The sequence below is a fragment of the Cydia amplana genome, chromosome 13, assembly GCF_948474715.1.
Source record: "Cydia amplana chromosome 13, ilCydAmpl1.1, whole genome shotgun sequence".
NCBI classification, from domain to species: Eukaryota; Metazoa; Arthropoda; class Insecta; order Lepidoptera; family Tortricidae; genus Cydia; species Cydia amplana.
This window is the reverse complement of record NC_086081.1, coordinates 16,035,354-16,061,573: the sequence shown is the minus strand read 5'-3', so window position 1 is coordinate 16,061,573 and position 26,220 is coordinate 16,035,354. Positions and strand designations below refer to the sequence as shown.

The window sequence follows — 26,220 nt, the reverse complement described above, 5'->3', positions numbered from 1 at the left end:
TTTGAAAAACACTGTCAATTTTTCGTGATAAAAAAGTGAAGTGTTATTTTTGACAGTGACTGCAAAAACTTACAAACCTTAACTATAAATACCTGACTTTAAGCTGCAATTTACCTTTTTCAGGTAGAACGGGTTGATGATCTAATTCTAGAACGCGTGTTTTGCTCCAGGCTACTTTTAGACGGAATATTTTTAGACTAAAACAGGCGGTAGGTAAGTACTGTAATTTTGCTTGCCTAATTTTTAGCACAAAATGCTTTTCAGTTTTACATATTAAATTCATGAAAATCTTTAGTGTAATGTGACTACATTTTAGTCTTCTGAAAATGAATAATAAACTGTTTCGACTGAATTTTTCGTATACAAAATCATGAAAGATTTCATAAAACAATTTGATTTCTTTCCTATTAGTTATTTAGTAACCTCCGTAAGGCCCAATCCTACGTTAATTCAATTCAATTCAATTCAATTCAATATATTTTATTTCGGACCATGTCCATAGTGTTAGTGTACATTCCCTTAATCTTATGTTAGTGAGACTTATACTAAATTACCTATAATAAATTATAAACTACGCCTCTGGACCCCATATGTACATCGTCCCAGTGTTTCCAGAAGGCGCAAGCAGGCGATTCTAGCACTAGGCGCACGAGGCTGTTGGAACTGTCACGCACGCGACGCATCAGGGAGGCCGTTCTATTGCGTATGATCGCACCGAAACAGTCAGTGCGCGCCTCCGCGAACATACCTGACGCGCTGCAAAAACGAGGCAGTCCCAACAGCATCCTGAACCCATTGTTGTACTGGACGCGCAGGGCATTAAAGGCTCTTTTAGTATAATTTGTCCACAGGCTGCACGCGTAAAAGGTCTGGCAAAATGCTTTAAATAGCGTTATTTTGACATTCCCATTACACCGCGCAAACCTGCGGGACAACATATTACTGTACACTCCTTTCAATTATAGGTAATTAGAACCTTTCATTAACCAAATATCTTTTGGTTTTATTGCTTTCTCATATAAACAAAATTCATCTCAATTTACTATACAACAAGGTTCAAATTAAAAAAAGAAATTTTTGTATAGTTTTGTATTACGAGGCTAACACCTTGATATCAAAGTACCTATTAGTAATAGAATCCAGTTAAATACAACCTCTGCTAATTAATTTACCTGATCGATTTAATTATATGGTAGTACGTAGTAGGGGACACCAGGGCAAAATGAGGTTCGAGGCAGAACGGAAATTTGCTGGTGTGCATGAGTTATGCACGACATTGGGCTATGGCAGCGCCGTTAGTACGAACTTCAGTCACTTCTACTTGTTTTGGCTGCTCTGCGTGAAAATACTTAATATTTTGAATATTGTTACAAAATTATACGTCAAATATCGTTTTTACTATATTTTTATGCTAAAAACCCGGAAGAAAGATAAAATTTTAATATAAGGCACTGTTTATAACCTTACCTTAAAGCTTTATGTTAGGTATTATTAGTATTAATATTACATAAAAAAATCCTTATATTATTATGTAGCTATATATTTTTTCCTTAGATATCCCGTTTTGTCCTGGTCTCCCCTACACGTGTAATGTTATCTAAATGATAGTATATACAAATATCTGAACACGCCTCTATTGTCAAGGCGTTAGAGTGCGTGTTCAGCAGCATATTTTTGAGCAGCTTGGCTGCTCCGATATATCTGATGGCGACTGTACAGCAAATAGGTAGGTTCATGATTTCTTTGCTCATCTAGGGTAGTAATTTTGTTACGTTATCGTAGTGTGTTTCAATTACCAAATTAAACAAAGTGACTTGGCATTATTTCAACTAAATTGTACTCTCGTGTACAATTGATATAGCTTAATGTTTAAATGTGGAGGTTTTGTTAGTCATTGCTGCTTTGTTTCGACAAAAAACGTGAAACTAAGTCAGAATTAAATTAGAATTCGCAATGAGCGAAAATTTTATCGGCGGAGATCAGAAAGTCGGCATTTGATATATACTCCATAATTGTCATATAATATATCAGTATTAATTACCTTTAAAATGTTTAGCGTAAGTTATAATATGTACGATGTGGATGTACTTTAATAAATAAATAAAAATAAAATAAAACATACTATTCGACGAATGTATTAGTCATTATGACATTTTGGCCATTTTAAGAAGGAAACAATTTCATATTTAGGCATTTTGACACTAAGTTGTTTTTAAATTAAGTTGTTTTGACATATAAAGACAATGGCATTATGATATTTAGATGCAATGAAACCGAAGTTTTTTTTGTAGGTAAGTATATTTTATAGTTTTTGTTTATTTTTTTTTTATTTCTAAATGTAATTCAAGTTTATTATGGTTTTTAATTATATGAAACCAAAGCGGCACTTTAAGCCCTTGCTACACGGTCGCCGACAAGCCCCTCAGACCGCGTGGCCTTGGGGTGGTATACTGTTGAAACTTGGTAAGTAGATGTATTCTGTGAACCGCATTAAGATTTTCACACAAAAATAGAAAAAAAAAACGATAAATTTTTGGGGTTCCCCATACTTCGAACTGAAACTCAAAAAATTTTTTTTCATCAAACCCATACGTGTGGGGTATCTATGGATAGGTCTTCAAAAATGATATTGAGGTTTCTAATATCATTTTTTTCTAAACTGAATAGTTTGCGCGAGAGACACTTCCAAAGTGGTAAAATGTGTGTCCTCCCCCCCCCTGTAACTTCTAAAATAAGAGAATGATAAAACTAAAAAAAATATATGATGTACATTACCATGTAAACTTCCACCGAAAATTGGTTTGAACGAGATCTAGTAAGTAGTTTTTTTTTATACGTCATAAATCGCCTAAATACGGAACCCTTCATGGGCGAGTCCGACTCGCACTTGGCCGCTTTTTTATTATGTTTTATATGTATTTTGTATTGTTTTGTGTTTTTATATTTTACGTTTATATTCATAATATAAATAACCTATCTCAAGATGTTAAATTAATAAAGGACATTATAATGTAATAATTGTCAGAATAGAAGCTCACAATTAAATTATTCCCGTAACAAGAAACCCACCAAATACTCAGAACATTCCCGTACGAACCAGAATTAATAACCGTGGCGAAACCTTAAAATCTACACTCGTGTTCCTCTGGCAATTTAAGTGGTATAGTTTCGTACATTATGTTTCGAAATGTTCGGTACAAATTAAATACAAGTTAGGTACTAGGTAATATGAAACTTCATGTATAGTAATTAATTAATTAATTAAATATATTTTTTCATGACAACATAATGGTCCATAAATTGTTAGCACAAAATAAATAATAGTACTAAGTACAGAAGACTCACTCTCTAACAAAACGCGTCTGTTACGATCAGGACAGATATGGCCGCTAGATGGCGACAGCGCCACGCGCGGCTTATGGCTTTCCCCAAAATTGGGGCCGAACGGATGTACTTTTAGTTACCTGTAGCAAAGCGACGAAATCGCGGAGTGAGACACGCCTGGTTATAGCTTATCATCTATGTTAGTAAGTAAGTATGTAGTATGTTATCTAAGGTTGTCTGGAAGAGATCGCTTTTTAGCGATAAGACCGCCTGTTGTTACCTGGTTCTATTTTTTTTTTGTTAATATTTCTTTGTAGTTTTACATGTATGTAAAACGTATAATTATTGGTGCAATATAGTAGTTTATGTGACTGCTACATTAAAATACGAGTGTGGGTTTAAGAAACGAACGTTAGTGAGTTACCAATGAGGATAACTGAGAAAAAAAGATAATCACAACGGTATATAAATTGTATCCAACCAATCATTGTATCATTAAACTATTTGCTTCTAAGCTATACCGTGATACAACTAAATAATTATAATACCCAATCTAAATTCAGTTCAATGTAATATCCGAACGAGAACAATGTCATAACTTTGCAGTATCGAAACGCCAATTGCAACATTGAGCAGCATTCTGCATAATTTAACCTAATTCTAATATAATACATAAGACAAAGATAAAATATATAGTGTGTGTCAAAGGTCTGTTTAATTTCAAACATAAACAGAGACAATCATATATACTATCTTTTTAATACAGTTGCTCAAAAAGTGCTACTTTACGTAGCTGTTTAGCGTGCGGAAAGTTGGTTATCTCGCACTAGTGCTTTTCACTTTTCCATTTTTTTAAATTTATACTTGTTCCAATTCACGACTACTTATTGATGAATGTTAATATTAGTTTCCTTTAAACGTCGTAATCAACATAAAAACCTACTGTTAATGTAAGAATACCAAAAATATACATATTTCATATTTTATTACTTACCTCTTCATCATTATAATACGTTTATTTTTTAATATTGAATATTGAAAAACCGTTCTTAATAAGTTGTCTGAATAGAACGGAATAGCTGCCGAAACGCCAAACGTCTGTCAAAGTATTGTCAAAGAAGAGGCGTTTTTTTCTTACTGCAAGTATGTTTTAAGTTTCCAAAGGCAACATTCGATATTGTTTTAAATAATCGTAAACAACGATACTTAGGTAATAATAGTACAATGTTTTATATTTACAACTGTTTATGACTTATAGAACATGCATTTGAAAAAAAAACTTTCATTGAAGTGGTTCAAGAATAAAAACAAAATCCATTCTAGTCGAATAAAAGCTAAAAAAAAACACCTCTTCATAATGTCAAAAATTTTCACTGTGGAAGTTCGAACTTACAACGACTTGATTTAGTTTGTTTTCCAATCTTAAGATTCCAAAAGTATCTTATAAAAATGAGTGAATCAGACTCTGAATTTGATTTCACACCGCCAGATATCGGTGAGAAGGCGGCCATTGCTAATGAAAGTGCTTTGCCACAAAAATCTAAATATTATATATTTATTATATATATTGCTGTTTATGAACAGTTTGTGAACTGGAAATCGGAACATAAGGCAAAGTCGTTCTCAGAAAACGTTATTATAGCCTATTTTCTAGAACTGTCGAAAAAATATCAGCCCTCTACCTTGTGGTCTAAGTACTCGATGCTAAAAACTATGATAAAGACAAAGAATGATATTGATATCAAAAGTTACAATAAATTGACTGCATTTTTAAAGAGACAATCTACAGGTTATCAAAGTAAAAAATCAAAAGTATTAACGGCAGAAAACGTGGAAAAGTTTATTAATGATGCTCCAGATAATGTATATCTGGCTACAAAGGTACGAATTCACTCAAATTTATGATTTTAGTTCATCATAAGTTAAGTAATTCATTTAATTTTATAAGTAAAGTGTGATTTTGTTCATAGGTTGCACTCATATTTGGGGTTTGTGGAGCTTGCAGGCGCGAGGAACTGGCGAACATTACGCTTAAAGATGTTGAAACTCATGGAAATATACTATTAATACAAATACCTAACACCAAAAACAAAATACCAAGATCTTTTACTGTTGATGGCCCATTTATCGAAATTGTCAAAAAGTATCAACGTCAACGATCATCAAAGGGCAAAAGTGACAGATTTTTCCAAAATTACCAAAAAGGTAAATGCACAGCACAGATCATAGGCCTAAATAAGTTTGGTAATATGCCCAAGGAAATAGCCAAATTTTTGAATTTGCCCGATGCTGATCAGTATACAGGACATACATTTAGAAGGACGTCGGCCACCTTACTCGCTGACTCTGGTGGTGATATTACAACTCTGAAGAGACATGGGGGCTGGCGTTCAAATAATGTTGCAGAGGGATATATTGAAAATTCGGTACAAAATAAACTAAAAATTGGACAAAAAATAGCATCATCAATTAACATAAAGCCGGGCCCAGCAGAGTTTCCAACAAAGCAAGTATCCACATTTCAACTGGACAACCCTGACAGTTTTGAACCCCAACCAGGCCCCTCTAAACAGTATGTGTTTGAACCTCGACTCTCCTCTGAACCGGGGGTAAATTTTGACTTTCAACCTGATCCCTGTCAATTGAATTCCAATTTTGAACCCAAGCCAGGCACCTCTAAACAGTCAAAACCATATGTAAATTTGGAACCACAACAGGGCCCATCTAATACTGACTCATGTGCAAACCGGACTGGACCAAGTGCCTTAAAATCTGGCAAACAACATTTATTGCAGCTCAATAAGGACCATAAGGACCCAGTGACAGAATCTTCACAGACATGTGAAATTAATAACTCACTCAGCCAAACACTTAATTTACCAGCGAAAACTTTCAATATCACACTCAATAATTGTACAAATTGTGCCATTAATTATTATGTCAATAAAAAATAAATAAGATAAACTTGGTCAAGCAACACTTGTCAGTAGAAAAAGGCGGCAAATTTAAAAATTGTAGGCGCGCAGGGTTATCGTCCCATAGAAAATTTGAATTTCGCGCCTTTTTCTACTGACAAGATTTGCTTGACCAAGTATAGAACTGTTTTTAAAAAAATAATTTTTTTAACTGTATTACAATGGTGTTACAGAATTAAATCTCTTTTAATCTCGGTACTCGTGAAGTAATGACATACTTTCCGCACTAGCATCGAAATGTACTATTGTCTTACACTTGTACTAGCACCCAAAAGAAAAGGATGAGTATAGTTTTTTTGTTCCTATTTACTGACAAGATTTGGTTGACCCAGTATATTAAAGCTTAACTTTAGATACGACAAGGTAATTACAACTAGACGGTAAAGTGTGGATGCAAAACCCTCAGGGCTACGTCATTTTGAAATATTTCCAATATTCATTTTGGCCAAGTTGAAATGGAGATGTCGCGCTCGCTCGGTCAAAGACCGAACGGAATGGTCTTATGAAACATGCAATAAGTGTGACAGAGAAAGCATTATTATTGCCTTGACACATTTTCGCTTTCCAATGTTGCCTAAATGTCTACTATTAAGATTCTAAGTGTGTCACCAAAGTATTTTTTTACACACTTTTATTTAGCTTTACTGTGTTAATATATTAGGTATTATTAATTGTACCTATGTATATGTTTGCTTCAATTATTTTTACTTAAATTAGACCCAATTCACGATGTCTGATTCCATTGAAATTTGGAGTACAGTAATATTCTAAAATGGAGGTGATCTGATGACCTGCGGGACTTCTCGATGGAAAACACAAACGCGTCGAGGTTGCAACATGCAAAATTAAATGATAAGAAGTACATACCTATCAGCAGGGGTCGGACAAAAAGTGCGGATGACGTAAAAATGACGTAATCTTGCACACAGGATGATGTTTGAGTTTGTATTTAAACTTCCGTGTGACATGTAGTAACAAAGTAGTATTAATGAAGTAACAAAATAATCGTAAATAAATCCATGGAATTAATAATACAGGTGGTAGGGTGATGTAGGTAGTGAATAAAATAAATTTAACGAAACTTGTTACCATAAGGTATAATTATTTGAAATTAGTTCGAACACTTAGAACAAGTCTGTGGGATCCTCAGATAAATAGGTTTAATAGTCAAAAGTGAGAACAGTAGGTAAGATTAGTAAAAATAAAAAAAGATAATTTGATGTTATTATACTTTTATAGCTAAATTTTAGCTAAATATAATCGTGAAGATACAATAGCTAAACAATAACGAAGTCAATTTATTGTTCATCTGATTGACAATGTGTCAGTCAAAAACGTACTTACTCATTTCAAGTGGCGATATCGTTTAATAAAGAGGTTGATAAATGATAAGTGATAATTGTTTATGAAAATCAAAAATACTATTTGGAATCATCCTATAAGTGGTTTGACGTCATCCGCACTTTTTGTCCGACCCCTGCCTATCAGTCAGTAGTAATAATAAGAGTGCCACAAACAAAATTACAGAAAGCTTGTTAGTTTTTAAGTCATGTATGTTAGGCCTAAGATTTTTGATAGTTAATATTTAATATGCGAATTCTTTTCGTATGATATTTTACCAGATTTATTTTATTATTTATTTGAATTTAAATTCGTCTCCAAAAACTGTTTATCTCAACTTCTTGAGCAATTTGAAGGCGCCTCACGTTCCACCTTACATGAGACTGATGGAATTACAGATAATAACATTTACAAAACAAGGTTACTCGTTAATACGTTCATACATACATCGCGTTTTGATACATTGAAATTAAGCTAAGTAGCTAAGGAAAGCAGAACATTTTTCTGCATAAATTAGGTACTTAATTAGAGTAATCTGACTTTATATCTCAGAGAGTTGCCACACAGGCTACATATTATTCAGATGCCTTATTTTTAGGGTTCCGTACCTCAAAAGGAAAAAAGCGGCCAAGTGCGAGTCGGACTCGCCCATGAAGGGTTCCGTATTTAGGCGATTTATGACGTATTAAAAAAAAACTACTTACTAGATCTCGTTCAAACCAATTTTCGGTGGAAGTTTACACGGTAATGTACACCATATTTTTTTTTTAGTTTTATCATTCTGTTATTTTAGAAGTTACAGGGGGGGGGGACACATTTTACCACTTTGGAAGTGTCTCTCGCGCAAACTATTCAGTTTAGAAAAAAATGATATTAAAAACCTCAATATCATTTTTGAAGACCTATCCATAGATACCCCACACGTATAGGTTTGATGAAAAAAAAAATTTTGAGTTTCAGTTCTAAGTATAGGGAACCCCAAAAATTTATTGTTTTTTTTCTATTTTTGTGTGAAAATCTTAATGCGGTTCACAGAATACATCTACTTACCAAGTTTCAACAGTATAGTTCTTATAGTTTCGGAGAAAAGTGACTGTGACATACACGGACAGACGGACAGACAGACAGACAGACATGACGAATCTATAAGGGTTCCATTTTTTGCCATTTGGCTACGGAACCCTAAAAACGGATCCATTTATAGGATCAGTCGTGCGTCTGTCTGTCTGTCCGATCATTCCCCTCCCCCCTTTATCTCCGAAACGACTAGGTCTAAAACTTTGAAAAAAATACACAAAATAATTATTTACCTATATGACAGGAAAACCTACTAGAAATGTGCAGTGAGGCGTGAGTCGGACTTAATGTACGGACCTTTGGAACGCGAGTCTGACTCGCACTTGGCCGGTTTTTTCTTGTTTAATATGAACTTGAAGTTTTGTTTATGGTACTAGCGAACATGGACGAAAAATTCGAACTCACCCACACTTATAAAGTATGAAATTTTAAGAGTAGCCAAGCATAAGAACCGTTTTTTGACGCAGGTACCTTACTCGTAGAACCGATAGCCCGGGGTACAGAGGTTTTTGACTTCATATATACCTAGAGATATTTGATGATTCAATATTATGTTTACAGTTTTCATTTACTTTGAAAATGCATATATTATAACAGATTACTGGAAATGTACTTTATTCACTGGGAAGGCACGCATTTAGCTTAGAAAATCAAATGACTATTCAATTCCCCTTTAATTCTAGCGTTGCCAGAATAGCGTCCTCAGCTCCAAGTTTGTCTTCCATTACAATATCAAACATGACATACTCATTTGTTTACCACATTGCATACGACCGGGAAACTGTTTCTATAGCTTTCACAACGTCATAAGTTCCATACAACCAGTATGAAAGATACGACAATTTTAACAGGAGCAATACTCTTGCATTTGCATTTTACGCAGACCGCATAGCGATACGGTTTAGGGCATAAATATATGGCTTCTATTTGTATGCGGGACGAATTTGGATGGACATATTGACGTTTTAGCGGAATGATTCGAATGATATGCAAGTTAGATATGCGTGGCGTGTGGTAACGTTTGTTTAGATTGAATATTTTGGATTACGCATATTGAAAGGATTTCGCTGTTTACATTTACCCGATATATGAAAGTATGCAAAAGGTGTACACAGACTATACATACAACGCAATATGAAGCAAAATAAAAACCGGCCAAGTGCGAGTCGGACTCGCGCACGGAGGGTTCCGCACCATCAACAAAAAATAGAGCAAAACAAGCAAAAAAAACACAAGCAAAAAAACGGTCACCCATCCAAGTACTGACCCCGCCCGGCGTTGCTTAACTTCGGTCAAAAATCACGTTTGTTGTATGGGAGCCCCACTTAAATCTTTATTTTATTCTGTTTTTAGTATTTGTTGTTATAGCGGCAACAGAAATACATCATCTGTGAAAATTTCAACTGTCTAGCTATCACGGTTCGTGAGATACAGCCTGGTGACGGACGGACGGACAGCGGAGTCTTAGTAATAGGGTCCCGTATTTACCCTTTGGGTACGGAACCCTAAAAAGCACTGTCACCGTGCAATTTTAGTTGTAAATGCTACGATTTGGGCAGCACTACTATAAGTTACAGTTTTTAATGATTCACGGTTAGTTACACTAGAGTTCACTAGACTTATATACAATACAAAAGGTAATCACGGTTCATACCCAGCCCTAGTAGCACGGTCGCATTTTTATCGTTTATCACCATGCCTGTCACGTTCTAACAAGTATGTAAGTGCGAAAGTGACGGGCATAGTGATAGTCGATAAAAATGGAACCGTGCTGAGCCCGCTGATATGATACCGATCTGTCAGTGTCAAATGTGACATTTCTTCGACCAAAAACGTTACTTTTGACACTGACAGATCAACATCATATCGGAAACAGATCGAATAACTAAAATTCAAATACGCCTCTGTGTTTAACAAATATTATTAATTTACAAGAACACTGGTCGTAGGTTATTGTGGTCGTAGGTTATTGTGGTCGCAGCTCGCAACTAAAATAAGCGGTCGGGCTCCCATAAGTACTAAATTTGTATTTGAGCGCTTATTATATGTGGTGACATAAAAATTCTTATGTGCTCCGTCTATTAGTTGAAGTGGTATTATTTATGTGGTATTGTTTGTCATGTCAAATTACCTTTGCACCGACTTGAACAAAACAATGTGGGGTAGTGTAAATATAAAAGTCATAGTTTGACATTAAGGATGGCGTCGATCTCGCTCGCACTGATATTGTATTGATCGATAGAAACGATGCGATAGAGTTAAAGCAGTCGCTAACGTAAATGTCAAATTTGATCTCGTGGTTCACGGCTACATATATCGCTTATGTGGTATAATAGTTATTTGTTTTACAAGGGGGCATAGTTATTGTTTAACAGCTCGTGCTAATATTGATACCCGAGCAAGCGAAGAAGAGAAGCGAAACTGAACCACGAGGCAAGTGGTTCTATAAATGGAATCTTGAGCGTTGCGAGGGTTTCAAAGCACGAAGGTTAAACAAAATTTGCCAACGAGTGAAACACAAAAATTTTCACCACACCAGCCCGAAGAAAATAATAACTGTAAGATATCAAACAAAATTAATCCAAATGAATTCCAAATTAATGTTATTAAATATGTATCATTCAAAATCATTATTTAAGTCAATTTTACCAGCAAACATAAAACAACTAAAAATTTGCATTTGATTACTTTGCCGCACATGTGAATAAAATGCAACTTTTCTATCAGTTTTTGAACAATCAAGAAAGCCTTTTACCAGTTGGTGTGGTGAAAAAAAAAAGTAAGAGACGTTATTTTTACAGTTAGAACCTCATTTTGGACTTTTATCTTATCTTGGCATAAAAGAAACAGCCTCCAGCAATGGAACGCCACATTGGTCCCAAGGGACAGGTTAAGGCTTTTTGTGGCCTTACTTGCGAAGAAATAATCCTACTTTCATATTTTACAGTCACCTACAATAATATCTTGAAAAGCGAAGCAATATAATGACACGCACTTATGGCTTTGCGAATAAGATCGTGTTAGATGTTTTTGCGCGTGATATTGTACATTTTTTTGTTTTATTATAAGGGGGCAAAGTTGTTTAACTCCTCACCGTGCTAATATAAACTTGTAATAAAAAAATATTTATTTATTAAGATACACTAAAATACTTGTCAAAACTTAAAATCTAAAACAAAACGTATGCCCACAAAAAACATAAAAAAACAAACAAAGACACTAAAACTAACTTTAAAAAGCGGCCAAGTGCGAGTCGGACTCGCCCATGAAGGGTTCCGTATTTAGGCGATTTATGACGTATAAAAAAAAACTACTTACTAGATCTCGTTCAAACCAATTTACGGTGGAAGTTTACATGGTAATGTACATCATATATTTTTTTTAGTTTTATCATTCTCTTATTTTAGAAGTTACAGGGGGGGGGGGGGGACATTTTACCACTTTGGAAGTGTCTCTCGCGCAAACTATTCAGTTTAGAAAAAAATGATATTAGAAACCTCAATATCATTTTTGAAGACCTATCCATAGATACCCCACACGTATGGGTTGGATGAAAAAAAAATTTTGAGTTTCAGTTCAAAGTATGGGGAACCCCAAAAATTTATTGTTTTTTTTCTATTTTTGTGTGAAAATCTTAATGCGGTTCACAGAATACATCTACTTACCAAGTTTCAACAGTATAGTTCTTATAGTTTCGGAGAAAAGTGGCTGTGACATACGGACGGACAGACAGACGGACAGACAGACAGACAGACAGACAGACAGACATGACGAATCTATAAGGGTTCCGTTTTTTGCTATTTGGCTACGGAACCCTAAAAACCGTGCTAATATTGATACCCGAGCAAGAGATAGATTCCAAAATTTAATCACGGGCGTAGCGAGTGGTTCGAAAATTGGATTCTTGAGCATTGGAAGGGATCCCAGGGGAAAGTACGACCGAAATACACGATAACTGAATAACATCATTTAGATATTATTTTGATGTGTTAGAAGCTCATTACTGTAATTCCTTTTTTTTATTAATTAAAGGTTTCATATTTAGTTCACATTTAATTAAATTAAAGAATAATTGTTGGTGTAGAAGCAAAACGAAGCAAAAACTAATAAACATATTTAATTTATGTTTAATTAAGAACCTTTATCTGTAAAATATAATTATTTTTCACTTAATAATATTTACTTACTTAGGTACTTATTTTGAATGATGTTCTGGTTTTAATTACTACCTAAATAAATTCTTTAATATAAACGCTAACTTTTTTTTTTGCTACGTAAAGTTTTCTGAAAACAAACGGTACCTATAAAAATTCGTATTTATGAAATATGTCTAGGTTATAATTAATTTAATTATTGAATAGAAAATCCGCCTTCAATTTTCATTTCGTAATCCAAATTATATAAAAAAAAACCGCTTGTAGTAAAACGTGCACAGGAATGTCTACGGTACATCTCACTGTTCCCCCAATACCTGCCACTCCTTTTTGCCCCACTCTCCCCTAAATAAGTATTTTTACTAGCAGCTACATTTGCCTCACGCGTTTGACCCCCTAATTAGTTAAAACACCCTTTGTTGGGGTAAAAAAGGTTGATTAATATACTTACGGAGCTTGCATGGTTTGACAATGAGGTAAAAGTAACATTCTTCATATACGAAATAAACAAAAATATTTAAAAACAGCAGTCGGTTACGTCGTTCGGGTTTGCGATAAAAAAAACAGTAGAAAAGCGTATGCTTTTTCTATAATTAATTCATAGCATGCGTGAACACATGAGCGGTTGAGGGTTGGTTTAATCTTTTATTAATACGGTGTTTACAGGTAGAATGGTTTCAGCAGACTTTTCAACTTTTTAAAAAGGTGGTGTTTGTTTGTGACCAGTTCAGCGACTAATAAATAAAAAGTTTAAGCTTAGAATAAATTTAACAGTGGAAATATTACTGCCTAGACATAGACCCAGAGGCCGTGAGTTCAAGTCTCAAACAAGGCAGTATTTTTTCCACTTTTAAATTCATTCTAAGTATAGCATCGTTCGCAGACGTTTCTGCTTTGTATAGACTGAGCTTAGTACCTTTGTGTATTACGATGATATTACTCGTTAATCCTAAACAACATCGTGAATTTAAAACATTTGAATAATAAAAAATGTTATGATAAATGTACGAAATGTTTACGTGTAACTTTATCTACCCACGACTGTTTTCCCAAGTGGGTAGGTAGAGCCGGGACGCGGCCTTATGGGACCCTTCCTGTCACACTTAGGTATATAATATTTGGGTGACCGAGCTTCGCTCGGAAAACATATAAAAACACAAAAATGCGCGTTTTCCCAGAGATAAGACCTAGCTAGATCGATTTTTTGCCCCCGAAAACCCCCATATAGCAAATTTCATCGATATTGTTAGAGGCGTTTCCGAGATCCCCGAAATAAATATATAAATAAATAAATATATAAATAAATAAATATATAAATAAATATATAAATAAATAAACAAGAATTGCTCGTTTAAAGGTATTAGATTGTTAACTACTGAAATGACGATTCATAAACAACGCTAGTTTTCGAAGCATGTCCCATCAAACGTAGTGATTTAATACTCTTTGGTCCCATCATTAGCACTTGGCATGCACCATCTTGGATTTACGCAGTTGGATCGATAACGTCGCTGAGATTTGATTATGCATTTTATAAAGACGCGACCCGCCCCGGTTTCGCAAGGATTAAACAATTATACACAAATCCTCTTGAATCACTATATCTATTAAAAAACCGCATCAAAATCCGTTGCGTAGTTTTAAAGATCTAAGCATACATAGGGACAGACAGACAGCGGGAAGCGACTTTGTTTTATACTATGTAGTGATAGTGATTCCCTCGGAGCTCAATGTTCTATTAATATGAAAAATGTATTAGTATAAAAATACGAGTAGTTCAATACGTTCGGTCTTAGCAACATAGACGGGCGTAAATTAGCAAAAAGGATCCATCATTAAAACTCTATCACTCAAAAGAAAGACTTTTCTTTTTGACAGAAATTTCAAATTATAGTGACAAATTTTTGTGGGCTGCATCCTTTTCTCTAAATTACGTCTAAAAATAGAAAAGTGTGATAAATCACATTATATATATATATCTGATTATATATGAGAACTTTCATACATGATAACTAATACGGATTAAAACCCATGAAACATTTTTTTTTACATACGAGTATACAATCAGTACAATCGCATAAGTAACTTTGTTAAATGATCACTAAATGTCTGTAAGTCATTTAATAATTTTATACAGTCACTTAAATAAAATAACAGCGTTGCGACTAAAGTCGGGGTTGGCTGCAATTAACTGGAAATATTATAATAATCCCAATACAAATGGTCGGTGGTCACGCTTGCCTGTCGTCCTAACTGAGCGACTAGCTGCATTTGGAGATGGACCTTGATGCCTAGCCAAGATGCCAATCGTCACAATGACAACGGAAGACCGCCCCACGAGGATGGGGCGCGACCCGAACCAGGTTCCACAGCAGGGATGCGGGAGACCCTCGGACCCTCTCAAAAGGGTGTCGAACGAAGACACAGCATGCCAATCGCTTGCGCCGTAGCGAGCGATACGCTTATGTGCTAATGTATCCCTGTTGCACTTTTATGGAAGAGTGATAGAGAGAGATTACCGTTTAGTTCGCTACGGAGCAAACGATTGGTATCTTGGCTGGGCACCGGGAACTAACGGCGCCTTAACGAGATTGACAGTAGCCTCGCCTGTTTCTCACTGCGGGCAGGATTCACAATCTCCCTGGAGCAATTGTCACATTTAGGTAGAAAAGTACAGTCTGCACCAATAGTACCTAGCGTATGAAACAACGCAACATAAGTATCTGCCACACCCACACTCGAGCGTTTCCAACAAATAGTGATATATCTCGATCTCGCGTTCACAAGTTTGTACAAAAGTAAATATAGAAACATAATATATCTCTATTTGTTAGCTTTTAGAGAATGCGATAGGTACTTTGGACGTGTAATCTGATACGCTGCTTTTGATGCTGACTGTACAAATACAAGCGAGATACTATTAGATGCAAAAATTCAGAGACATGCAGAATTACGCGTGCAGTGTGGTTTAGCTATATAAACAGCACTGCACAGTACTTGATACTAATTTTAACATTGCAATTATCTCAGCTGCGGTTATGGAGAACAGGAAATTGTGAAATTGACAATATGGATATATATTTTATTCCCGTAATATTATTAGTAAATTGCTATTTAACTTATATCGACCGTTTATACACTAATAAAATAATGTTTTCTTGGTCACCCAGGTGGGACAAGTAAGTACCTACACGTAAACGTTCCACCGAATGCAACTAAATGGAGTTATTTTACTGGACATTCGATACTGAAATTGAATTGTCGGTTGTGTTATTGGTTACTGAAAATCTGAGGGCAGAATAAAAATATTTTAACCGATACATGTTCCGAGCTGAATAAACCCTATATTTATTGATAAAGGCATCTTTTTTGATTCGCAAGTTGATTCTCTTGTCACTTTCATTTAACAACTTCGGCAAGAAATCTTGCGGCTTCTATTTTTAAAGTTTTATAATATTTTTATTTTTAATAACCAATGGGTGCTATAAAAATTTAATGTATTGCTGTCCAAATTATGTTAGTAGGCATGTACCTCAATAGTCAATTTTTACAACTTCCAACCATTCTTTTTCGACCCCTCCTTGACTGGTCCTGGTCTCAAATCATTGCAAATGTGAATAATAACTCCTTTTAACAAATAGCTCGAATCTTCCAGGCAGAAGTCTTCGCCATTAACAAATGGGCGGAGATTAACCTGGACAGAAGCCTAAGACACCAACATATATCTACATCAACTCAGACAGCCAAGCTGCTCTGTTGGCACTAGAATCCCTTGAGTCAAACTCTAAACTAATCCAGAACTGTAAAACAAACCTAAATGCACTGGCTAACTCCAACAAAGTCATACTTAGATGGGTACCAGGGCACTCGGATATTAACGGAAACGAAGAACTTGCAAGAAAGGGCGCAGTCACACCCCTGGTCGGCCCAGAATCGTTCTGTGGAATCACAAAACGGGATGCATATTCTCTGCTCAGCAATTTAGAAAAAACGAGAGCAATCGATTGGTGGAAGTTCGCTAAAGGACAAGAACACTCGAAAGCTCTAATCAAAGGGTTCAACAGCAAAATTGCTAAAGAGTTTCTAGGGCTCAAAAGGCACCAAACCTGCGCGGTGACTAGGATACTGACTGGACACTGTAAGTTGAACAAACACACTGTAAGTTGAACAAACACATGTTTAAAATTGGTAAGAAACAAGATGCGACATGCAGGTTCTGCCAGGAGTCAGAGGAGACTGCAATGCACAATTGCACATTCTCTGTTCCTGTGGACCACTAATTTCAAAAAGAAGTACCTACTTAGGGCGGCACGTACTCGTATTGCAACCCTGTAAGGTACAGAACATTATGGTCCAAAGAATCTGTAATTTTCTGGATGCAACGGGCATTAGTAACTTTAAAGGGCCGTCACAATAGATAAATATTTGGTCGATGCGACACTCAAAGGCCCAGTGCCACCCCAATAAATAGCTCGAATTACCAATCACCCTGTATGATAGTAATTATAGCGTCCAGACTTTGTTCTTTCATGTTATTTGTGTAAACATTCATCAGTCGAACAAATAAACCAATTATGACCGGCCGAGTTAATAAACCGATATATACAGGGTAACCCTAACAGCCCAGAAAAAGAAAAAAATAAAACTATGAGACAAAAAAAATACCGATTTATTAAATTACAATACATGGATCCCAAATTATTTTGTAGTAAAGGTTTATAGGTACTACATATAGGACGTAATATTTAATACTCGTACCTATGTATAAACTGAAAATTACTATGCAAAGTCAGTTTTTTTTTTTGAAAATAGGTTTTTTGATTACCTTAGGGGTAAAAAATATAAAAGATATCCTTTGCGAAATATCAGATTTATTCATCTGTTATTCTCATAAGTGTTTGTTAGGATCTTAGTAAAACATTAAATAAATACATACTTATGAATTTTACTATCCAAATCAGATTGGTCATCCTGTATTTTTGTTCTAATAGGTATAGGTCAAAGTGTTTGTTTAACAAAGATGTTTGCTAAACTGGTAGGAATGATATTGTTTCTAACGTTGGTTCCGATAAAATACTTATTTTATCAAGCGAATAAATGTATTAGGTACTTACGTTAAGTAAAAATGTTTCTTATAATTATATATTTTATGTTGTGTGTTTACATTTGATTATGTACAAAAAAGCACCATTGTTGGGTAGAAAGCTTGAGCCAGCACACAAAAAACAAAAAAAAAACAAAGTACTTAACTAGTTGATAAAAAAAAATACAGTACCTAGTACAAATTAAGACTGCTTTATAAGTGGCTATGCGAAAGAATAAACGCTTTCACATCCAAAATGGTTGAAACAAAACCGGTATTTAAACATACGCTACCAATTATACGGTTTTTTCTTCTTTCCTACAATTTCCATTATTTTAAATACGGACCAAAGGTGCAGACATTGCAGTACAGTTTCATTGTCCCATTAGCTGCCAATGACTCCATTTTGTTTTTTTTTATCTTAACTCCTTTAGTCTCCATTTTAAAACTCGATTCTGTTCATTCCTAATTAAGAGTAGACCGTACCTACAATTTATTACTTTTTCCACTCCAACACTATTTTTTAATTCCGTTGGCAAACAAGCAAGGACGGCCCGCCTGATGGTAAGCAGTCATCGTAGCCTATGAACTCGCTCTTACTCGCATATTAGTGCAAGCGAGACGTATAGAAAATAAATTACGTAGACGTTAACGTAAGTATATGTCAGTTTTGACTCTGTCAGTGACTCAGTTACGGTTATAGTTCTTAAAATTCTTAGGCCTGTCTTTACAAAACTCGACTTCCAGCCATATTCGAACTTTAAGATACGTCAAATATCAGATATAGAAACGATATGAATCGGATATGTCAGTGTCAAAAGTGACGTTATTGTTTGAAGAAAAGTCACATTTGACACTTGTTTGACACTGACATATCCGATCCATATCGTTTCTATATCTAATATCTATCTTATCTTATAACTAGTATGTATTGTTATATATTTTATATTATGTACCTATTGTTTGTGCTTACGAATAAATTATATTCTATTCTGTTCTATTCTAATATCTGACGTATCTTAAAGTTCGAATATGCTGTAGGTCTCATTTTGGCCCTTGAATTTTAAGAACCCTTATTATACACACCTCGTGCACAAAACACTATTGTATGATATTCTGTCCTTTATTGTAGATGCGTCGTAAATTGTAGAACTTTCCGTATCAAAATGTTAACTCGAATCCTCTTTCACATCCGTACAGTATGAACCACCACACATCGTAATGAAACGAAATGAGTAGGTAACATAATTTCGGCGTCGACCATTGAGGTATATACAAGAGACGACATCTCGAACAAAATGTTTCCGCACCTCAGAGAAGTGCATGCACTTCTTTGCTTTTAGTACGTCACCGACCACTGACGAGATGCCACACGTGTACAGAAAATTAAAAAAAAATAAGAATTAAAAAATGCCTTCGTGCGTGTTAAAAAGTTGCAACAATAGCACAAGAAAATATAATAAAAGGGATGGAATAACATTTCACCGGTAAGCAATGGAATAACTGTTGGTTTACTATTATTTAGTTTTCAAAGTAAATGTTTGGTCGTAGAAAAAGTATTGTATGCAACGTTGTTTAACTGAGTCAAAAAATACTTGTGGCGTCTTTATTAACAATTTTCGGCTTCGCATGCATGCATGCACTTCTCTGATGTGCGGAAACATTTTGTTCGAGATGTCGTCTCTTGTATATACCTCAATGGCGTCGACACAGTTTATTCCGATATACTCGTAAGTCCTTTTGTTTTTAACACTGCGAACGTACAAATGAATTGGTGTTAACTCGTTCAACGCGAATTGATTTGTGTTTACGTTGCAGTGATGCGGATTGAGAGCGAATTGCGTTGACAAAGCGTTTGTTGCCTACAATGTAAAACCTAGTATTTTCTCTACATGCAGCCCTGAGCGAGAGGTAGCTATTTGGTAGAGTGAGAAGGGAATATTTACCCATCACGAACCCACCCCTAAAAAGCCGCTACGAGGCAATAGAAGTGACGCTCTCATTTTAAAACGATAACATATAAAACTTGTCATGAACAGCAACATACGAGGTATAACAAAAATATTGGTACTGTACATTATTTTATATTAAAGGAAAAAATGGAAAAAGTTAACGCTTCCGGCAGGACTTGAACGAGAGGATTAATTAAATAAGATTAATTAATTAAAACACGACCGAAGAGACGACTTTCTACTTCTCACACTTGTATCGTAATGTATTATTGCTAAAAATAGTAACACAAATAAGTCGTGTTGAAATTTTGCACGTAAAACTTCAATTTGCTCTAATTTCTGGGTTTACACTGTTTACAGTATCGATTTCGAACCTCATTTCTTTCTTTAAATTAATTAATGTAAGCATCCCGTATGACTGAACACGTTAATTATACTTAATTACAGATGATTATTCTATCTATAATTACAGTCAAATTCACATACAGCCAATGACTAATAATTACATATATGCGAATAGTAATTACTATAGGCAGACTATTCAATGTAGACTGGTGTAGACCAGGAAATGGCTGGAAGTTTTGGGTGAAAATTTTACCTACATATCTGTCATAAAATAAATATAATACTAATGTTTATCTGATTACAAAAATAGAGTAGCAAATAGCTTTTGAAACAAATCTACCTATGTATTATCAAAGAGGGTTTGAGTCAAAATTATTATACCTACACGATGTCAGTTGCGTGTCCATTTCGCTCGCATTTCTCCGTTACGTCCCAAATCGTCTCTTAACGGAGACAAATAAATTAATGTAACAATAATTTTGAAAATAAACATACAAATTCTTATGAGTAATATTGTTAATTAATGTTTAATTTTATTTATGTATGGTTGTGAGGCCTGGACACTAACACAAAAGGAGGAAAGTCAGCTCCTGGTAGCGGAAAGGAAAATCTTTCGTAAGATCCTGGGACCTTTCAAGAGAGACAACGGCACGTGGAGGATAAGGAGGAATGGCGAAATCGAGGAGTTGGTGGCCGGACACAATATCATCGGCGAAACGAAATCCCACAGACTTCGCTGGTTCGGTCACCTATTGAGAATGGGAGAGGACCGAGCTGCCAAGAGGGCGTACCTGGGAAGACCGACTGGTGGCCGCCCGGTAGGTCGGCCCAGATACCGCTGGGGAGACAGTGTGGAAGCGGATCTGCGTCAGCTTCAAGCCGATAATTGGCAGGAAACGGCGCAGGATCAGGAAAAGTGGTGTGGTCGTTTCGGAGGCCAAGATCCTCTTTGAGTCGCTGAGCCGTAATAGTTAGTTAATGTTTAATATTAATGTTCTCATTCTTTATCTGAACGGACGATTTCAACAATAAGTATATTTTTTAAATGTTATTATACGTGACGCTCGGATGGCAACTGGAGTTGCAGGCGTCCACAGGCTACGGTGATTGCTTACCACCGTGCAAGCAGTATGCATGTTTGCCACAGACGTGGTATTGAAAAAAATTACTGCTGCGTGTATAAATAGCCTTGACGCGATCGATATCAAATATCAAATATCAACATTTATTCAGCAAATAGGCCACAAGGGCACTTTTACACGTCAATATGGAATTTACAATACAGCATATTATAAATATTATAGTAAATAAATATTATAGGACATTCTTACACAGATTGACTAAGTCCCACAGTAAGCTCGAGAAGGCTTGTGTTGTGGGTACTCAGACAACGATATAATATATAATATACAAATACATAAATACATAGAAAACACCCAAGACTCAGGAACAAATATCTGTGCCCATCACACAAATAAATGGCCCTTACCAGGATTCGAACCCAGGACCGCGGCTTAACAGGTAGGGTCACTACCCACTAGGCCAGACCAGTCGTCATTGTCGTCATATTGTTTATATTTTTAACATTGCTCTTTCCTTTAGCCTAAAAAGGATTACTTATAGCCCTCAGGGCTGGGGTCACATCAATTTGATTTTCCTTGTCAATATCTTTACATTGTACAAGAAAATAATACTTTGTGTACTTTTCCTGATTCTTAGATTCATTTGACGAGAAAACTAAGAAAAGAGATTTTATTGTCAACAAGTATATTGTGATATTTTACCTGACTGCCACGTAAAAGAATAAACATATTAGATTGTAAATTCCTTAATAATATTTTCGTTGGACTGTTTTTGTTATTGGACATAGCTTCTCATAATGTTTTTGGTCATAGCTTTAAGAAAACATTAGTCCTCGATGTTTATTTACAGATATTTCGTTTAAGTTTTGTTAACCAAATGTCGATCTTTAAATTGACGGGTTGGTTTGCTTTAGCGTTAACGTTATCCACAAATATTTTGACTTGTGGATGTGGATTGGCCTGATTCGAACTTTAATATACGTCCAAAATTTGCTAAAGATACGACATGGATCTGATATGTCAGAGACAAAAGTGAGGATTTTATCACTTTTGTCACTGATATACCTATCCGATTTGTTTCAGTCCTAAACTATGCCGAAGAAAGAAAAAAAATAATCCAAAAAATTACAATGTTCTAAATTGTACAATAAAAAAGGTTTCTGTATAAAACACGGCCAACAACACTCAATTTCAGGTAGGTAGGTAAGTATCATTTATTGTCGGTCGCTGTCTATAATTTTCCTTTTTAGGGTTCCGTAGCCAAATGGCAAAAAACGGAACCCTTATAGATTCGTCATGTCTGTCTGTCTGTCTGTCCGTCTGTCCGTCTGTCTGTCCGTCCGTATGTCACAGCCACTTTTCTCCGAAACTATAAGAACTATACTGTTGAAACTTGGTCAGTAGATGTATTCTGTAAACCGCATTAAGATTTTCACAGAAAAATAGAAAAAAAACAATAAATTTTTGGGGTTCCCCATACTTCGAACTGAAACTCAAAAATTTTTTTTTCATCAAACCCATACGTGTGGGATATCTATGGATAGGTCTTCAAAAATGATATTGAGGTTTCTAATATCATTTTTATCTAAACTGAATAGTTTGCGCGAGAGACACTTCCAAAGTGGTAAAATGTGTGTCCCCCCCCCTGTAACTTCTAAAATAAGAGAATGATAAAACTAAAAAAAATATATGATGTACATTACCATGTAAACTTCCACCGAAAATTGGTTTGAACGAGATCTAGTAAGTAGTTTTTTTTATACGTCATAAATCGCCTAAATACGGAACCCTTCATGGGCGAGTCCGACTCGCACTTGGCCGCTTTTTATTCTTTCATGTTGTCTCTAAATCGAAGGTGTTTGCTGTACAGTCGCCATCAGATATATCGGAGCGGCCAAGGTGCTCACAAATATCTGAATACGCCTCTATTATCAAGATGCTAGAGTGCGTGATCAGATATTTATGAGCACTTCGGGCGCTCCGATATCTGATGCTAACTGTACAACTTCACAAAAAGTTTTGAATATCTGATTCTGTGATATTCTTGAGTAGTACACTCAACATTAGAATGTTACATGGAATATTATAATAGTAGGTAGTGGCATAGAGAAAAAAATACATAGAGTGCTCACCCATACATGAGTTTTAGTACCAAAAAGACTATTAGCATCTAGCATCGAGTAGCGGAACTATCAGTACTGCTACTTGACAATAGATGTAGCACCGACCGGAAAGTCTTATGCTGTTGAGATAAGACTTTCCGGTCGGTGCTACATCTATTGTCAAGTAGCAGTACTGATAGTTCCGCTACTCGATGCTAGATGTAGACACTGAAATTAATAGTCTGAACTGATGTATGGAGTGAGCACTCTTGTCTTACTATATTTCTATTATTTCTCTATGGTAGTGGTTAGACAGCCAGATTAGAACTTGAAGGTAGGTACTTACGTCAAATATTACGTCTACATACGATATGGATTATATAATGCCAGTGTCAAAAACTTCACTTTTGACACTGATATATCTAATCCATATCGTATCTAGACGTAACATTTGATGTATCTTAAAGTTCGAATTGGGCCGACTGTACCTTAAACAAGTAACACAAGTATATTATCAAGTTAAGTTATTGTCTGAGCACGTAACGAAAAGTCTTGTCAAAATAATTAATTCAACGCCAGGTGACAGTTGGCCACAATTTTCTAGTGTCTGAATAATTTAAAGCACAAATGAGTTCGTTGTCACATTTCACTCGTGAATGAATTTTTAATACGTTAACTATTTCAAGGCATGAAATCCGATACATAATAATATAGTACGTAGATATTATAACGATTTGATATTTACCAGTCGCTTTTCGGTGAAGGAAAACATCGTGAGGAAACCGGACTAATCCAAATAAGGCCTAGATTACCCTCTGGGTTGGAACTTGGAAGGTCAGATGGCAGTCGCTTTCGTAAAAACTAGTGCCCACGCCAATTCTTGGGATTAGTTGCGGACCCCAGGCTCCCATGAGCCGTGGCAAAATGCCGGGCCAACGCGAGGAAGTTTTTAGGTAGGTATTATAATTTTAGCCACTTTGGCTGAGAATCATTTACCTACAGTTTTTTAAATTAGATTATTTCTTTTTGCTAGTCGTTCAATTTAAATATAATATATAAAACAGTTTCTTTATTTTTATTGTTTGTAGATCCACAGTGCCTTGGTAGTACTTAATACTATGTAATTAATTAGAATAATTTAAAAACGTGTCATTTGAAAACACGTTCAATATTTACCGTGTTTTTTGCGCAATAAACTCAATGTAAAACTGATTTTCCGATGTCAAACACAGGCTGTTATGCGCGATGGAAAAAAGATTAATATTCGTTTACGTGCATGAAAGTATTTCAATAAACAAAAAAACCGGCCAAGTGCGAGTCGGACTTGCGCACGAAGGGTTCCGTACCATTATCAAAAAATCACGTTTGTCGTATGGGAGCGCCACCAATTAAATATTTATTTTGTTATGTTTTTTAGTATTTGTTGTTATAACGGCAATTGCAAAATTGCAACTGTTTAGCTATCACGGTTCATGAGATACAGCCTGGTGACAGACAAACAGACGGACAGTGGAGTCTTAGTAAATTTAATAGGGTCTTATACCCCTTGGGTACGGAACCCTAAAAAAATGTATTGGAACTTCATCGATGCAGGTCGGTTTGTCGATTATACTGCCTCTTCCAATATTTGAGGTACTAAACTAGTTAAAAGTTAAAACGAACCTGTCAAACACGTGAAACTAAATAAAAGCTTAGAAAAAGATATCCGCACTTTCCTGGTGCCACGTATATACACGGCACGGCCACGGAGGCCACGGGACATAGCAAACAAGGCGAATTGCCATGAAGAGTTAGTTAGCTTGGCCCGAATCTAGATCTCAGACATTAAATTTTACTTAATGTGAGCAGAAACTGATGTCGAGGATGTTCCAATGAGAACTCAAAAAAGTAGAACCTGATGTCAGTTTCCACCGTTTCGTTATTTAAAGTGAGAAAAACAAGTTAACAAAATTTAGGTCAGTAATTAGCAGATTTCTACCAGATTCAAATTTTTACGAGCGAACGTGCTGGTCCGTTTTTCCCCCACCTCCTCTTTAGTACGCAAGGCACGTTTCTGTCTCCTTCACAAGTTTCCGAGACAAACTAAACCTCTTTAAGCATGTAATTTGCTTTTGAAATTTTGGAAAATATCGTGTCTTTGAAGAATACGCCGAAAACGTTTTTTGTTTTGTTGTTGTAGTTAACGAAAACTTTTTATGACTAAATTTAATGTAACTTTAATGTCAAAAATCTAACACAAAAAATTCAAACTAGGCAGGTAACTACCTATATAAAAACTTACATAGGATTATAAACTTTATCAATATAACCTGAGACGTTACATACCCAGGCAGCCGCTTTAAAAGTATTATTTAAAAGTAAGTTTTTTTTTATTAATTTTTTGTGTATGACAAAATCTCCGTCAACCTTCTTTCAACGTCGCACATCGCACACATATTAAGAAAACCTTAGATAGCACAAGAACACAAAAAAGAACCTACCGTAACTCAGATTCACAATCACGTGGATACACGAGTGCGGGAACGAGAGACGTGCACACGACCGTGCGCCGTGGCGGCCGCGGACCAACTGAGCGTCGCGGCAGTTCTTATGAAGACTTCGTGAAACTCAGGTTGCGCTAATGTTAAACGTTTCACAACATGAGCCCGATTCGGATTTAACAACTTGTTATGGTTTTGGTCTCATCATCATCATCATCATTCATATCAGCCTTTTATCGCCCACTGCTGAGCATATAACTCTCTGCGAGTACGCCACTTTGTCCCGGCCGTGAGCAAATCTCATC

At 35.6% G+C, this 26,220-nt stretch overlaps 1 protein-coding gene and 1 long non-coding RNA gene across 3 annotated transcripts in view; one reads left to right on the top strand and one right to left on the bottom strand.

The window, feature by feature from the left end:
- LOC134653615 (uncharacterized) overlaps positions 1-8,456 on the top strand; it is a 119,222-nt gene extending 110,766 nt beyond the window's left edge. The window contains exon 2 of the long non-coding RNA XR_010097271.1: positions 8,311-8,456. This is a non-coding gene — a long non-coding RNA (uncharacterized LOC134653615). The remainder of the gene's footprint in view (positions 1-8,310) is intronic.
- Positions 1-26,015, bottom strand: part of LOC134653564 (connectin-like) — a 41,181-nt gene extending 15,166 nt beyond the window's left edge. The window contains exon 1 of one of the 2 annotated variants that reach the window (XM_063508948.1): positions 25,916-26,015. The gene's annotated coding sequence lies outside the window, so the exon portion shown is untranslated. The remainder of the gene's footprint in view (positions 1-25,915) is intronic. The other variant, XM_063508947.1, reaches the window with a different exon arrangement.
- Between the last annotated feature and the right edge of the window lie 205 nt (positions 26,016-26,220).